The 15,122-nt window shown below is 36.8% G+C and overlaps 1 protein-coding gene across 7 annotated transcripts in view; it reads right to left on the bottom strand.

Annotated features, from left to right (window-relative positions):
- ARSJ (arylsulfatase family member J) overlaps positions 1–15,122 on the bottom strand; it is an 89,348-nt gene that overhangs the window by 8,463 nt on the left and 65,763 nt on the right. For 6 of the 7 annotated variants that reach the window (XR_004159612.1, XR_004159613.1, XR_004159615.1 and 3 more), the window contains 3 exons: positions 14,453–14,592; positions 5,403–5,508; positions 577–731 (listed from right to left, as the gene is read on the bottom strand). The gene's annotated coding sequence lies outside the window, so the exon portion shown is untranslated. The remainder of the gene's footprint in view (positions 1–576; positions 732–5,402; positions 5,509–14,452; positions 14,593–15,122) is intronic. The other variant, XR_004159617.1, reaches the window with a different exon arrangement.

The following is a 15,122-nucleotide window of genomic DNA, read 5'->3' as shown; positions in this document are numbered from 1 at the left end:
AACCTGGAAAAATCTAAAATAAAATAAAATAAAATAATTATTTCCTGAATGATATCCTACAGAGAAGTAGTTTCTTAATTTCTCCATTGGAAAACAATCTTTCTTTCAGCTCTTAGTTTTCATCTGTGGTTCCTCCTTCCTAGACCATGTACCACAAGGAAGAAAAAAGCACCTAAATAGCTTTATCAGCCTGGAGAGCTTCTCCCTCACAGCCTTAAGTTCCTGTATTCACAACCTTGCTAAGAGTTTCTTCCTTTTTATAACAATACCAGAAGGCCTAGGAACAGGGTGTTGTGAATTTTTTTAACTTTGTTAGATGGGTTCCCAAAATATCATCAAAATGATCTCATAACATAACCTACTTCTACATGCAAACAAGTAGGCTGGCTACAGAATTATCAGTGAAAATTCCTTGTCCAGAGGTTCTAGTTCTCATTTCTTTTTTCTCTCATGAATTTGGTCATCAGCATTAAATTCCAGAATCAATTAAAATATGAACCAACAGAGGAAATGAAGTATATAAACCCTGCAGAAAATGGTGATAGAGATTGGTAGACAATAACTATATACACTTACCAATAGGAGAGCTTAGTCTGTCGTACCACAGGAAAAACACTGATCAGCAGGTTATACAGAAAGCTGCTTGTAGCTAGATGTACTCTCATTGTCATTAGGTGACATAAATCTTGGAGAAAGTTGGCAGTACACAGAATGGAAAACCCACTACCACCCTATTTCACAGGGAAAAAAAAATAAAAGGTGACATCAAATTTAGGAATTAAATCCCCAATTTTCAACACCATTTAAAGGTAGCGGGCAAATATTTTTGAGGTATTTTAAACAGACAGAGTGAAAAGACTTGGACAGTACTTGAATTATTTTAAAGGTTTTTTGAAGTATTTTGAAAGTATAAATATAAACCATTATAAATCCAAGGTTATTGAGAATTGAGAAATCATAGCATTATAGATGAATGTTGTCTGCCTGATGAACTCCACTATGCTGAAATGGGTGATAGCATTCTGTTTCAACCCTTCGGTACTACCATAACAGAAACATGTCATAGCATTACTACTCTGAGGAGCTGCTATAAACCTCATACAAGTGAAATTGGAAAGGAGTATTAACAACATAGACTACACTATCTCTGAAAAAATGCATTTAAAAAGGAATGTATTTCTCCTGATGCATAGGAGTGGGAAAACTTGCTGATACATTATTACGGAAGATTTTGGTATTATTTGCAACCCTGAGATTTCAAAATATTCTGTATAATAATAGTCTGGAGAAGAGATTCTGGTTGTTGATAATTGACAGAATACATATGGAAGACATCTGGACTACCCAAATTCTTGTTAGATTTCTATAATGTCTTGTTCCTTTGTACACCCTCTGATTCCTAAGTTATCACAGCTTTTTAGGCATGACGCCATAATTACATCAGTGCTGGTATACTGTCAATCAGACAGGATCTCTGTAAGACCTTTGACTACTTCCTCTGGGTGTTTTAACAATCCAGGAATTAAAGTTTTGCTTTATATATGTAAACTCCTCCTTACATATTCTGGATATTATCGCTCAGGCAATAAAAAATGACACTGAGCTGATAATAAGATGGAGTCAGCATGGCTCAGTTAAGCATCTCTGGATGGCCAAAAAGCAATGAAAAAAAGCATAACCCAGAAGGTTCTACCTGCAACTGCTGCAGATGACAGAGGCGATCCATGTGACAGCATATAGACATCTAACTGTACATTGGCTGTATCCTGTCTCCTGAAACACAGGGCATGCTTCTGTACCCACTACCTGTTTCAGGGGCTAAATCCCTTTACACACACATCATATGCCACTGTAACATCTATCTTTCCTCCCATATTGCTACCACTGCTCTTATAATTTCCTGAAGTTTAAGAGGTGACTCAGTTAGTGTATTTCTCTGCAAATACATAAGGATGTGTATTCATAGACAGACATGTGAAATGCTTCTCTGCTTATGAGAGCATCTCAGGCTGATTCACTAAGGAAGTGGTTCTGGAAAGACAACTTTGAGTTACCTCAGGAACAAAAGATTATAGATAACACCAATCCAATAACAAGAGCTGGCACAGTGTGTTTTGAGAGGTAATTTCATGGTCAAAAATTAAACTAAGAGGCATTACAAACGCGTAGCATTGACCACAAATTTTCATCTGTGTAACTATTAGATACATATAACTACAAAATTGTAGAATGTTTTGCCTTCTTCTCATGGTTTTTCTATGCCGCCATGTTTGATCATCAAAAGGAAAATATCCTCACAGCAAGCAGCCAGTAGTTGGTTTCATCAGCAAGGAAGTCCTGGTGCAGTACATTGCATCAGTGATGCTACAGCCTTCAGAACAACCCAGAATAGGACTGCAATGGGCCATTCCAGATAAAAGCTTTCTCCTAATGGACTGCAATTTTCCACAAAGCCCTCCACAAAGATGTGAATAAAATGCCAAACTCATTTGTTTCTCTCTCTCTTTTAAAAAAAAAATTACTTTAAAAATGTCAGGCTGTATAGGTACATCTGTACTATTATTAAAAATAAAAGTGCAGATCCATGCCTAATACTAGTATATAATTTTTATCAGTATGTGTCATAGAGATACTTTCTGCTAGTTCTTTCTTCTTAAATTATAATTCTGTACATACCAGATCTCGTTCAAAGGCCATTTTTCAATAGCAAAACTTTCTGAGATTTCATAAGTCCCAAAAACAGGCCCACTTTGAATTCTTTGTAAGTATTTGCTGAGGCAAGTATTAAAGAATGTTTCTTTAAAGAATGCCTTTGAAGAGCAGGTCAGTTGAGTGATTCACTTCCAGCTCATTTCTACTAGAGTTCAAGTAAGTGAATTTCCTTCTTTTTCTCTTTCTAATCCTTGATTTTTGATAGATTGGTAATTAGTTAGCCTTTGTTTGTGCTGTGTACTGCTAACCATGGATTTGTTTGGGGTTTTTATGTCACTTTTAGAAAACAGTAGGTGTCAAACTCAAACTAGGTTTTATAACGATGCCATTATATAACCATCCAATTAGTAGCTCATTCAATGCTATTAATAGCAGCTTCCAGATATAAATCATTTAAATCATTTTGTGTAGTGTGACAAAAACCAGCAAGAAGAGGCTCCATATTAGTTATTCATTCTCTGAAAAGAATAAATGAACTTAATGGAGATGTAGGAGGTGCAGAGTAATTAATGTACTACCAGTTGCCAGATTGCTATGTGTTAAGATACTGTTTACCTTTCTGTTCTTCCAGATTTTCAGAACCAGTGCAATCTAGCTTCAGCAGTTTTAGTCCCAACTGTTTCACGTGACAGACTGGAAGAGCAGCTCACAGAATAGAGAGATTATTTGTAAACAGAATACAATCTTGAGCACTGATTAGCCATTGAGCAAACACTGGTCTTTCAGTGAGGGTCTGAAGTATATGAGCCTCAGATATCTATTTAATGTACATCTCATGCGGAAGGATGCTGGAGACAGAACTCAGACTGACGTGGTCTGAATTATAAAGAAAAGGTGGAAATCTTTGAAGTATTTTTCCCAGGAATACTAAAATTTTGTGTTGTGTTTCATGCATACACTAATAATCATATCGTAATGACTTCTCCAATGATGATGATGTTTTACTGTGGTTCAATTGGAATTTTGCCCCACAGTGTAACACTAGTTTTCATTGTCCTCTATTTCAGCTATTTCATAATGTCAGCTATTTTTGGGCAGACATTTGTCATGCTGCATCCACTCAAGCACAGAGATGTGTATATAGGAATCTAAACTCTTTCAAAAATCTTGACTGGATTCGCAATCATCAGAAGCTGCTTGAGTTTCTGACCATAGAATCTGATCCAGAACTTTTTGTATGAAGTACATTCTGAAAGGAGAGTTAAGAAATGATTTCTATTTTTTAAAAAAAGCTACTTTGATCTGCATCATGTTAGCCAGTTTGATCTTAAACTCCTCTGCTACTGAATCCCAACATGGAAGCACTGAATTCATGAAGAGATTTTTTTCCATGGCCTAACAGCCTTCTACTCTTCATCAAAAAAATTTATTTTTATACCAGATGTCCAATTTGACATGAAGGTGGAACAGATTTAGCTGGTTACCTACTGCTAAAATCCTTTCTTATTTACATTAAAATATGCTGCCATTTCTCTCTAGTTTTTGAAAAAAAGAGTGTCATTTTTGCATAGACTATCTTGGTATGATAAGCTTTAAAAATGGCTGGTAAAGTAGTTGGCACACAAAAGCAGGCTTCCTGGTTAAATCCAGTGAAGCAGATTCACCTTCATGTGGATCAGTCAAATAAAAGACTCAAAGAAAAATGACTGTAACCCATTATGTTCTATTGAAAACGTGTCTCTTATGCTCAGCTAAAGAACCATATATTGCCTGAGTGCTCAAAGCTATTTATATGAGAGAAGATTGCTTTTTAAGTCAGGTTTTGTAGGATCAAACTAGCATACAAACATCAGAAAAGCCCTGCTGCATCACACCAATGGCACATCTAGCCTAGTGTTTTGACCCTCAGCAGAAGGAAATGCCATGCAGATTTGGAATACAGAGTCTGGCTGCTTTCTCCAGCCCCGTGCCAGCCCAGGAAACATGCACACCTGACTTTTATAGCAGTATACATTATATATGGCATGTATAAATAGCAAAGAAGGCATGGGAAGAAAGCAGAGTGGTTAAATCTGTGAAATTTTCCCATTCACCAAGAGCAATATTGTTTCTTAGAAAATGGCTTTTTGCATGAAACTGTTCAAAGCACTCACAAAGATAGTCTTCTGAACTCATGATACACAGGTAACTTTAGCCAGCTTTACTGCTGTCAGTTTGGTAAAACACACAGACTTACCTAACTCACAGCAGCCACAATGTACATATATCTGGACTGCCCTCCTAGACAAGTGAGGTTCTTATTTCTAGAAGTGGCCTTGTATGCCAGCCATGCTAATGGGCTTTTTAGTGGAAACTGCAAGCAATGGGCTGTTCCTCAGTTTCAAATATTACTTTTCTGAGCAGCAGCTCAGACGAGTATCTTGCAAACGGAAGATGCATCACGTAAGTTTTTGGTGCCTGGAAGCTGGCTTTATTTGCTCTATGTATAGCACTGTCAGTATTTCAGAGACAATTAAGAAAATATCAAATAATTCAAGCAGCTTTTCATCTGACAAACCTGCAAGCAAAGGGTTAATATGCCCTCTGAAATTCTGAGAGATAAAAGCTTTGTATTTACTTTAACAAACCTGCAAAGAGTTTAGAAAGGCCACATCTTGAGCATTAAAGTACACCTCTAACCTGCATTTATAACTGAACATCTCTGGATGCTGACATATGAACAACAATAATTTATGAATAAACTTGCCTACCATCTGTAAAGGAATAAATTCATCCATGATGCAAGATTGCCTCTTTACTTCAGAATGTGGAAATGGGACTCTGGTTGCATTGCTGCTTCCATCTTCTCAATGTCAGCTGAAAAATAATAATATACTTATTTCACCTCTAACTTGATGAAAAGACAGTCCCTAAATGATTAAAGCGAGATAGTTTTCTGCATCTCTTTGTCTTTCTTGCAGTCATTTTCAAGGGATGCCCTTCTCAAAATGGGAAAAAAAAAGATTAAAAATACCAAGTGTGGGTAATGGTGCTGGCTTTACTAATTACGGACATTTTCAGAAGCTCACAGAAAAATGCTTCTGATATGAAAAAGACACATGCTAATAATAGCAAGGGGAAGCTTCAGTTGAGACTTAGATGCTTTTTTTTTCATATCGTGCTGTTCTTATCAAGTAGGGTTTACCAATAGTTCCTGTTATTTTTCCCAGTGCAGTACATTTGCTTTGCCTTTCTGACTTTTTTAAGGTGGATGCATACATTTTCTAACTGAACTGCTTGTTCATGCAAGGAGGATCTCATGCAGAAGGGTATTCTTTTATGTAGTTTATAAGCAAATGCTGTAGTTGAAGTCATGGGCATTACAGATACAGGCGTGTCCACTGGAATCATAGATCAAACTGAAAATAGAGGCTAACATAAACTAGTGAATGGAATCACATGAACTAAGGAGATTCAAGCTGGCAGCAATGTCTAGTTTTTCCAATGCTTAATCCACCCAAGAACTAAATGCTTTTTTTTTTTTTGGCACATCTAAGAAAACAAGTGCTCTTCTTTGAGGGACGTTTTCATCATGCATGAGTTGCAAAGCTTAGGTCAGAGGTAACTGCATGAAATGTAATGGTCTGCTTTACTGAGAGAGATGGGCACAATGACCTAATGATCTCTTCTGGCTTTAGCAGCTGTGACCAGAGAATTTAAATGTTGCCAGCAAGTAATGGCTTTGTCATAAAGAAGCTGATTTTTTAGGAGAACCTGGTTCAGTTCTCCCTGTGATTAATTGGCAGCTTTTCTGCCAAACCTTCTGGAGAGGTTATCTGCTCATAGCTCAAAAAGTACCTGGTAATCATTAAAACTGAAAGAGTTTTTTAGAATGACAGCTGCAGGGAATGAATGGACTCCTGTCTGAAACGCTGGATCAGAGAAAAACTACTATCCAGGTAGCGTGCAATTCTATGGTATACAACCTGCACGGATAATCATGTAAGAAACAGATAACCTCTGCAACAGATCCAAAGCCAAAATATGATTGGTATGCTAAGTTTGTGGCCAACAATTTCAGTTTTAAAAAATAATAATACTTGAAGAACAGTATAAAAAAAATGGTGTTCCATTTCCTATTGAGCCAGTAAAAGGATTAGTCTTCCTTGGTGATAAAAAATTGAAATACTGAGGGTACCGCTGTAAAGAAAAACATGTTTGTGAGGCCACTATGTATTTTTATGAAAGATGATTTTCAGCTTATGAGTTTTATATTCCTTGCAAAGATTCAGATAAGTTTTCTCGTCAAAGAGTCATCCAAGTATTCTTGACAGAATTTTTAAAATGTACTTTTTGGGGAAAAAGGATGATCTCTAACAAATTTGAACCTGAAAAAGCATGAATAAATTGATCATGATAATCTATAGTGGACTAAAGCCAAAAGATTTTTTGCCATCTAAAATGTGCAGATGCACCAGCTTAGTTGTAATGCTACCAAAGTAATGGCTTCTGAGAGAGAAAATGGGAAACAGGCTAACAGGCTGGTGAGAGTGAATACCATGCAGAACAGTGCAGTTTTACCTCCTGCTATCAACAACAGTCTCCACTGGTTCTTTAATGTATGAAGACACTTCCTTAACTGAATAATAACTAGCTTGTTTCTTTTTTATCAGATTCATAGAGATGCACAAAATGGATGCCATGGTACCATGAAATTGTACCATGGATGACAACGTCTGAGGGAACTAGAAATCTCAGCAAGAAATCTGAGCTACTTGCTACTCTTTCCAAATTTTATGTTTCCTTTGACATTAAGTGTACAGGCCTTGTTTTTATTCAAGGCATGCCACACACAGGAATTAAACATACAGGGCTAGACGAATGCTCCTGAGCCATTTAGCCTTTTATCACAGGTTCACCTCTCTGCCTCTGCTAATCAGATTGAAATTCTACTCCATGCCAACATAACATTAATGGTTAGAAACTTTCGCTTAGCATCCAGCCTCTGTGCATTCATCTTCAGCTAGGAGCCATTTGTTCTGTTTCACTGTTGTCCTTTAATTTCCATTATGCATGTGCCTAAATGCTGCTTAATAGCATTGCTAAGTTGAGAGTGCCTTTGTCTTCTCTTTCAGTCTCTGTCTTTAGTCTCTGATCAGGAAATAGGTTTCCATTTCCCCATCACTCTCAGACTTCTCATGGCAGCTGTTTAAATTTGATATTCTCTTTTTCAAATATGCATAAGCAAATTCTACATATTATTTATAACTATAGTAGGATATCTAATCCTACTTATAATAATTATTTCTTAGAAGGACAATTTGATTTCTGTCAGCCATTTTGTTTAGAAAAAACCTACAGTTTTTAAAATTATTATTTTTACTTTCAGGGATGAACTAATTACTTCCCTGAGTAACACTGGAAAGAGTACGCTACATATGCTGATAGGTATTTTACTGATATATTTCCTAACTAATCATTTCTCACAAATAGAGTCTCAACTGTCTGTACAACTTGTAACAAAATACCATGGCCCCAAATCTTATTTTTTTCCTGACTTTAGCAGTGTATTACTACATTTCCAGGAGAGGGATGCATGAGTTATGAAGTTTGATTGTGCAATAATAGCTGCTCAGGGATTTACAGCCCTTGTTATCTCTGTGTTACAAAGCTAACTGCCAAACATGCGAAACTCTCAGGAAAAACAATTAGACATGGACAATGAAATCATGGATTAATGCTGTTTTGGATCTTTTTTGAACTTTCGGCAGAATTGCTCTGGAGACTCATATAACCTCTAGCTGCAAGTCCCTTGATTGTTGGGGACCCTATAAATGTCAAGGTCAAGGTCAAGAGCAATTTCTGCTTATAATTGTCCAAAGAAATAAATTTCTGGCCCCTTTCATGGTGTCATTGACTTTGAGAAAAATAATTGCTAAGGTTAAAACATCTCTTAGTGATCTGAAAAGCAGTGACATTTTTCATTCAAAACCATGAAAGCCCCCATACCCCGGGCTGCTATTTGTGGCCTGTCAACTACCTGATTCCTTCTCTCCATTAATTTTCAGAGGCTGGATGGTTTAAGGAAGACTAAGATAAAATCTGCGCACTAATCTAATACAGAGAGGGTAAATGCAACTTTTTATGTGGATATGGATCAACAGAAATAATTTTCAAATACTGTTGACTACTGATGAGCTTAAAACAACCACTAATTAAATGCAGCAGAAGAATTTTCCTATTTAAAATGAACACTATTGTTCAGAAATAACTCCCAAACTTTTAATTTGCTTACCTTACAAAGTATTAAATGTGACCAATGTGCTCACAATAGGAATCAACTGAATGATAGAGAATTAGTCCACGGTAAATCGGCTGTCTAATGGGGTTTTGAAGGCAAAGATGCACAGGGCAAATTGGTCTTGCCTGGGCTTTAGGCTCTGCAGAAAGTCTCAGAAATCTGAGCTGGAATGCAGAATTATAATGTACATCCACAAACTGCTGGGCATGTTTTATAATGACTTGAGATTAATTTTAGATTCCAAAGTAGAAAATAAACCAGCAGGAGTATGAATGATCTCCTATGACCAGGGACATAAGGTAGGTGTAGTGGCGCATTAAATTTCTGGAGCTGACAGGTAAATTTCTATTGATAATAGTGCCAATTGGCATGTATGACCTTATAATTACCAAATAAGTTCACAGATAATGCAGAGAAATAGAGGAAGAAAATATTTAAAGGAACGTAGTAGAAATCCTTCCTGTCCCACAGGAAAAGAGAAGGGTGCTATTGGCTGTGTAAAAAGTTTTAAGACATCTTGGATATTTTAAACCACATGTTATGGTCGACCAAGGATAGACTAGCAAGAAGACCCGTAAGTCAACTCAGAATGGAAAAGCAGAAACAGGAAAGAGATACCAAAAATCACTTAGCAAGAGTCAAGATGACAAGAAAAATATCAAAGACTCACAAAACAAAAGTGAAGAGATACTTTAATTCTATTGCAGTAGATAAATAAAAACAACTGGAACTTTCTGTTGATTAACATCCATTATAGAATCACAGAATCATAGAAACACAAAGGTTGGAAAAGACCTCCAAAATCATCCAGTTCAACCATCCACCTACCAACAATATTTTCCCACTAAATCATGTCCCTTAGTATAAAATCTACACGTTTCTTGAACACCTCCAGGGATGGTGACTGTACCACCTCACTGGGCAGCTCATTCCAGAGCCCAACCAGTCTTTCAGAGAAGAAATTTTTCCTAATATCCAACCTGAGTTATATCACACCTGGTGCAAAGTTTTGTTTTGTTTTTTCAAGTGAACTGGTTAATCAGTGGCTGGAAGAAGAACCAAGTAGGTAAAAGGGAAGTAAGATCAGTACCCTAGGAAAAAATATAGCTAATTGCTTTTTGAGGAGCTGATAGACTGGATACTTACTGTCTTGAACAAAGCTCTACAAATGAAAGCACAAGAAATTCATCACTAGTTCTTGCTACAAGAACCTTGAGCACTAAGATCAGGAGTATAAATACTTACCTGCAAAAGGAAGTGCATACTCAGACCTCTAGTACTGAAATAGCCTTAGAATTTCTACAAATTACATTAGAGTCCCCTAGCTCAAAAATCCATTCCTGATACTGAAAAACAATATGTTTCAATTGGTGTTTAATGAGCCAGTTTTACAAGACCAAACCAAAAAGAGATTAAGAAAAACAATTAAACTGAAAAACTGAGGATGATAATTGAGAATTTAATAAAAGACTTCAGTTAGATGCACCCAAAACCACAAACTTTGGCTGAAAAAGAAAGCTGCTGGTTAAAAAGCAGTCTGGCTTTGTAAGAAATGAAAGCCACAATAAAGTAATATAAATATAAATAATATATAATATTATATAAATATATAATATAATATAAATATTCAAATATTCCCACTTTCATTCCTTGAAAGTCAGGGTGATTCTTTAACAAACTATCCTCCTTTTAATTTATGCAAGGGTCTGTCTTGCTGTCAGAGAGAATTTTCACAATGATGCTATTGGGCAGCCCTTAAAGCTGTCCCTTCTGGAATTAACAGAAGGATCTTCTGATATACCAGAGATTACAAGGTTAGCAAGAAAGTGATGCATACAGTGTTTGGCTCAAGTTCCTTCCTCTTGCTAAAGTCAATTATAGAGAAATTAAACTGAACTCCTATGTTCTCCTCATCTCCTCTCACAGCTTTCATCACCATTATTTAAAGAAAATATTTCCTTCCTCTGTCACTTGCTAATGTTTATTGGCATAAGCTGAAGTTGTCAGTCCAAGGTGAGAGTTAGCTAGAAGAAGGAAAACCATAGAGCAGGATTGCAGGGTTGCACATTTCTTCTGAACTTGATGCTTTATTTCAGCAGCTCTGCTGGATCCCACTTTCTCAAACCTTGAGGTTTCTTGCCAGCACACAGGCTCCAATTTCAACATTTTCTTTACAGTAACTCCTAGTTATGGTAAGCCAAATGGACATATTTTTCAACATAGATAAACCCCCTTCACTCTCATCTGAGAATAAGCCCAATATGTGAGTGTTCAATGCATCTTACTATTCACATGAATACAAACAAGAAAGCCAAGTCTATAAATTACATGAGATTGGCTTCTCCCAGAGGACGAGCAGGAAGTATGTGAATAAAGGTGCATATGTAAGGAAGGCTGAGCTCCTAACAAGACATCTGTGGAAGGCTGGAAGAGAATAAATCTTTTCCTTATTCTCCTGTGGAACTGCATTAATCTGGCCTCAATTAGGCTTTTCTTACCTATTGCTTTTCCCCCCCATGAGAGAGCAAATAAAAACTGCTCTCTCAATCGGAGAAGGAAAGAGGAGAGCCAATGCCAAGGTAAAATGAAAAAAAAAAAAAAAGAAAAAAAAAGGTAGCCAACAATTAGGAAACTACTGATCTAATCAAGAGGGCATGTTTGCACCCATAATAGAGCCGACAAAGACACTCAGGTGTATTCATATGAGATATGTGGAAAGCATGGACTTACAGTGAGCTTTATGGACTTCAAAGTACGATCTTCAGAATCTGTACTCTTTGACAATGTTAAGGCATGTCTTAGTTTTTTAGAAGTAGAACGAATATGAAAATATCAACAAAAATTATTCAAAAATTTCCTATTCAATGCTGTTTACAGTGAGATCTACCTTTTCTATTTCTGCTGAAACAGAATAAATATATACATATATCCATCTACCCATCCATGTAGTTGTCTTCTGATACATCCTAGAACAACAAATCCCAATAAGCCTCATCTGATTAACACACCATTCAAACCAAGTAGGATTCAGATAGCATCTTTGTTGTCATCTTCATCATAAGCCCCTGGGAAAACCCCAAACTGAAGCCATACAGAGGGCTCAGCCCCAGGAATAGCTGCACGCGTGGACAAGCCAGATGTAGGCAGCCCCCTTCAGCCTTGCTCTGTAATGCAATGCTCTGTCCTTTCTCACTGCTCTTGTTCCATACTTTCAATCCCTGGTGGTGATCTCAGTCCCAGTCTTCATTTTTTCTCACTTTATTTTGTTGCATAATCCCCTCCCAGGTAAACTACCTTGGAGCAAAGGAAACAATCATGAATGCCCATTAGTTTTACTTCTACAACACTGTTCTCCTTGAGTGCATTCAGCCACTTTCACCACCTGATTTCTCTTTACAGCTTAAACTCTATGGAGCAGGAGCTCTTTAATGCCCCACATTTTCACAGTGACTAGTATATTCGTGATCTAGCTCTTGGCCTTCAGATAATCTTTTTTTTCCCCTCCGTCCTTTGCTTATATAATGCATATGGTTCATTAACATGAAATCTTCCACAATACAGAACATCTGTTTTTGTTTTGTTGTTGTTGTTTGTTTTGTTTGTTTTTCATTTTGGTTACCCTGTGAAGTTGTCATGTCAGCTTCAGGGTAATTTTTTCTAAACTTGATCCTCAGAAAGTTGATGCAACTAGGATGAAAAATCTTTTCAGATTTCATCTTTCAGGGATAATCTCATGTTGGTAAATGCTATTTCTTGATTAGACGCCTATGTTAGGAGAATGTCTGTCTTCATAGTCCTTAGAACCTTTTAGATAGTTTTGAAAAAGATAATCCCTGGGTTATTAACGCTTTCTATAGTCCTGTTGAGTTTGGCAGAGTTTTCTTTCCTTATATTTCACAATTTCAGCCCCCACTTCCCCACCCCCATGTATATTCCCTCAAAACATTTCCTCCATCTGTTTTGCATTTTAATGCTTGGATGAGGTTCCACATTTTGGGTGATGTGGCCATTTCTATATAGGGTATTATCTATTTTGCCTTTAAAAATACACCAGCTTTGCAAATTAGGGGCTAATGATTTATAGCCCAAATGCTGCTAACCAACTCATTACTGGTCAAACAATGACTTTTTCTCAAATGTCAGATAACAGATGGTGAACACAATTTTCTTTCCTCTTCTTTAAGAACTACCATGTGAGCTACCAGGGAAGAAATGAGAACAGGGACACATTCTTCTGACTTCAAACATATTTGGTTTCAGTCAGCATTTGCCATTTAAAACCTGACCAGTTCCACTGTTAATAGCATTTTTTTCCTATTTTGGTTAAAATTTCATACTCCAAAACACTGCGCCGTGTAAAACATAATTAGTTCTTACATAATGTTTGTAGAAATGGATACATACACTTTCATCTGTCTGTCCTGCACAGAATCATAGAATCATACATTGGTTTGGGTTGGAAGGGACCATTAAAATAATCTAGTTCCAACCTCCTGCTATAGGCAGGGATACCTCCCTCTAGACCGGGTTGCTCAAAGCCCCATCCAGCCTGGCCTTGAGTCCTTCCAGGGAGGAGGTATCCACAACTTCACCGGGCAATTCACAGCCTCAATGAGCAAATGAATACATTACAGGTAATAGAGGTATCCCAAGCATAACACTCTATTAAACTATGGTTTAAAGCAGATATGAAACAACAGATTTGTGGGTGAAATTTAGCTCAGATTAAGCATTATCTGACTTGAAAATCAGTGATGCTTCTGAGGTACTGACACTTGAAAAGATGTGTCCTGTTACAATAACCCTCTCTGCAATCTTTGTTTTGATATTTGTGTTTTCACCTGGATTCACGAAAGGAGAACATTGTGTACACAGTGTATCCATCTGGAGTCAGAGTCTATAGAGTGGCTAGACAGGAGGATCTGTTGCATTTCTGAGTGCTTCCAGCTTGGCTCAATTGGATGATGAGATTAAAGGTGCATTTCTTCTAATTGAAACTGTAATATATCATGAAATCTTTAGGAAAACTGCAATTGTGCCTGCATCAAGATCTCTGATGATGTTTTTAAGTCTTTTGCTTGAATACAAGGTGAATGATCACTAAATATTAGATATTTATAAGTAGTCTTGACCTTGACAGTAACTAAGTATTTCATTGAGGAAAAATGTAATTTATTATGACAATAAACACTAATAAATATGTAAATGATTATATAGTGGAAGATATCTTAATGTATTAATGTGTAAGAATAAAATGATAGATAACTCCTACCTAGGACACACGTACTATCGCTGCTAAGATCGACAAGATTCAAAGAGTAAATGAAATACCCCGGAGAGATGAGAACCAAGACTGAATAGATAACTCTGTATTTGTTTACCTTTTCTGATATATTTTCTCAGTTGTTTTGTTCAGAGTACAAGGGAAACGTTTGCTTTGTTTTTATAGTTAGTGCAGAGATTTTCACATACCTTCTCATTTTTATAGCAAAAATATGTTGTCACTTTAAATGTACCCACCTTTTGTATGTCTTGAATAAAAGCCTTCAGGAGTAATGAAAATGCTCTGTCTCATTTTTAAGCAAACTATGGCAGTGTCTCTCAATCCCTTCTATTCCAAAACTTTCCATTAGTGGAATCTGAATCTCTTCTTTGCTACCCTGATGGAGAAGGACAGGAGAAGATTCACATTTCTTTAAGTAATTTAAATAACAGCAGCAATATTTCATCTTTCTCAGCTGCCTTGGCCAAGGTTCATTCTAATGCTCCTCCAAGGACTTTTATTCTCTCCTGCATATTTAGCTGAAGCTAGCAGATGCTTAGCCTGCATGTCAGCCCTCCAGGGATGGAGCCATAAATGTCTTCCTCAAAACTGCATTGAGTACCATTCCCCTTGCAGCAAAACTTAATGACTTCACAGAGGAATCAAAAACAAATGAGGCCCCTTACTAAGAAGAACTCAAGTTATAGTTTACTTTCTTATCCTTGCTTGAACTCAGCCTTCTGCAACCCTTAAAAGGCTTTCACTCTTTAAAATTCATGTATTCTGTGGATGGTGCTTCTAGCATCTTCCTGACAAGGATGAAAGGCAACAGGGCAAAAACAAGCCCTTAACAACCATTTTATTTGATCACCTTACATAGAGTAGATTTGTGACCAAAAAAGGGTCCTTTTTTTCTTCTTTTTTTTT

The sequence above is a fragment of the Meleagris gallopavo genome, chromosome 4 (genome assembly GCF_000146605.3).
Source record: "Meleagris gallopavo isolate NT-WF06-2002-E0010 breed Aviagen turkey brand Nicholas breeding stock chromosome 4, Turkey_5.1, whole genome shotgun sequence".
In the NCBI taxonomy this organism is placed as follows: domain Eukaryota; kingdom Metazoa; phylum Chordata; class Aves; order Galliformes; family Phasianidae; genus Meleagris; species Meleagris gallopavo.
This window is presented reverse-complemented; position numbering and strand designations above follow the sequence as displayed.